The sequence below is a fragment of the Lactuca sativa genome, chromosome 8, assembly GCF_002870075.4.
Source record: "Lactuca sativa cultivar Salinas chromosome 8, Lsat_Salinas_v11, whole genome shotgun sequence".
In the NCBI taxonomy this organism is placed as follows: Eukaryota; Viridiplantae; Streptophyta; class Magnoliopsida; order Asterales; family Asteraceae; genus Lactuca; species Lactuca sativa.
The window spans coordinates 151,121,340-151,124,310 of NC_056630.2; positions in this window are offsets into that span (position 1 = coordinate 151,121,340).

A 2,971-nucleotide genomic window follows, 5' to 3' on the forward strand; every position below is an offset into this window, starting at 1 on the left:
AATTAATAAATCCATGGTGATATGGTTTACATTTAAGTAAATTAAAAGTATCATTTACTAAATTAGACCACCTAGTATTTTAAAAGTGTAAAATACACCATTATACTATATATAACATTAAAAGTCTAATATTATATATGTATAACCTAAACTGCTAGTCTTACCGTTAGTAGGTGTGTAACATCCCCCTCTGGCACGTATCACAATATTGTCCGCTTTGGGCCACTCGGCATGAGGACTTCCCAGGGGGTCACCCATCCTGGTACTACTCCCGCCCGAGCACGCTTAACTATAGAGTTCTTATGGGATATGCTGCCCTCACGACTTTAAAACGCGTTGTGATAGGGAAGGTATCCACACCCCTTATAAGGAATGCTTAGTTCTCCTTCCCAGCCGATGTGGGATCAGGTGCAACCCACCTTCACCCCCCATTATAGGGTTCGGCATCCCTGTCGAACACATCGACCCGTGCCCTAGCTCTGATACCATTTGTAACATCCCCCTCTGGCACGTATCACAATATTGTCCGCTTTGGGCCACTCGGCACGAGGACTTCCCAGGGGGTCACCCATCCTGGTACTACTCCCGCCCGAGCACGCTTAACTACAGAGTTCTTATGGGATCTGCTGCCCTCACGGCTTTAAAACGCGTTGTGATAGGGAAGGTATCCACACCTTTTATAAGGAATGCTTAGTTCTCCTTCCCAGCCGATGTGGGATCAGGTGCAACCCACCTTACTGTGACAACTGTCAATTCAGGTCATTCTCGGACTCATGCATCTTTATAAAAACCATTCATGCACAACATGCCATGACCTAGTAGTATAAATTAGGTCAAAAATCTTGCATAAACTAGGATGCAACTAAGGTCTAGGACTAATATACTTGATACTTACAATTCTAGTAAGTTGCTTAGCTACAATAGGAAATGCCAATACTATAATTAGAATAAAGCTTCAAGCTTTGTTATAATTGAAATAGGGTATAAAACTCTAAAAATAAATTAAAACATTCTAATTATACTTCAACATGTTGTTGAATATCAAACAATATTCCAAAAACCCTAAAGAGCCAAAAATCCAAATTTATAAATCTTAAAGCTTAAAAACTTTATAAAATTCGGCTATAAACTTCCTAATATCAAATTTTTATTAATCAAATTATGGATTATACCAATGAAATAGAAATATAAATTATCATGCATTAATCATAATTTATTAGTTAAAAACAAGATTTTTAAATAAATCAAAAATTGGTTAAAGAATCACTTTTATAAAAATTAGATTTTTATAAAAATTAAGGAGGGATTTTTTATAAAATTTGAATTTAGGAGAGAGGAGGCTTTAATGCCTCAAAAATCTGGCCATCTCCCCTCTCCCCATGCACTCCCTTCCCAAAACTCATGATTAAACTCAAACCCACACTCCACCTCTTCTCTCTTCACTCTTCTCACTTCACTCTCTTCACACACTTCACTCTCTTCCTCTCTCTCTCTCTCTCTCTCTCTCTCTAAACTCACGAAATTTCTCTCATTTCTCTGCCAAATTTCAATACTTTGAAGACCTTGAAGTGTTCTTACTTCTCTCAAGATCATAACCAAGGTAAACAACATCATCTTCTTCCATAGTTTCATGATTCTACTTCTTTTCCTTCTTAGTTTTCTCTTCTTTTCGGATTCTATGCCTTTCCATGGCTAGAAATCTTTATTCTTCCCTTTTGGTTTGTAGATTCTCACCATAACACAATGCATGAGTTTGAAATGGTGAAAATCCGGGATCAAACCCATGCAAGGAGTGAAAAAGATGCACATATGATCATGTGACATCAAAATCTAATATTTCATGTTCTTCTCCATTTCTTTTATGTTCATGCATGACCAAAAGCATTTAAACCATTTCTAGTACATCTTGGATGCTCATTCATTCCATGCATGTGTTAGAAATCGGATCTTACCAAAGGCATGCATGATGTTCTTGTTGAAATACCCTAATAATGCACACAAACACACATGCAATCTGCTAGATTACTTTGTTCGACTTTGAAAGGCCATAACTCAGTCATTTCTTAACCAAATCATGATATTCTTTTTGTATTGGTTAGTTCCACGAGTTAAATAAAAAGTTTGAGAATTTTTATCGCTCGAATGCTATTTTTCGTGAATTTATGTTGTTATAGAGACTTAAGATTTGGAAAATTAACCTCCCAAAGTTGTAATTAATCGCACGACTTGTAAAATTTCAATATTTCAGAAAAACTGTAATCAATTGATATAAAATCCAATACAAAAACATAAATTGGCATTTCCCTATATGTAGAGTTTAGTATATTAGCGTTAGATATCGACATGGAAACTCACTAGTGTGTGTGTTTGATGTCGTAGGATCCCGGTAGTAAGACGTTGGTGCATCCCGAAGTACCGCTTGTGCCTACACGAAATACCGTGAGTATTCACGCACTCCCCTATTTTCGGTTTTTATGTTTTGGGGTGGAAAAGCATGTCCAGAAAAACTATTGTTTGCATGATGTAGTTAAATTGTTTATTATCAAACTTGATTGCTATTGTATTGCTATGTAGCTTTATGTATGTTTATGCAACACGGAACATGAGAACATATCGTACTAAGGCCCTTCCCTTATCTCTAACCATTAACTCTTTGAGCCAATGGTCATTATGGATAGCGCTATTAGGAATTGACAACTCCTCACTCGCCCGAATCGCTGGAGTGCATGATACCATATTCATCTATGGAACGATAAGCATAGATCTCGATAGGGCTTCAGTCATAGGTTTGGTTGAGACTTATTGTTTGCTCATACACATACAAACTCGTTTCTCGTTATAGCAATAAACTTGTATTCATTAATAGCAATCAACTTGTTTATCATTAAAGCAATGTACTTGTATTTACGAAAAGCCTTGTTGTACGCTCGATTTTATAAACTTGTGAACTCACCAACTATTTTCATAGTTG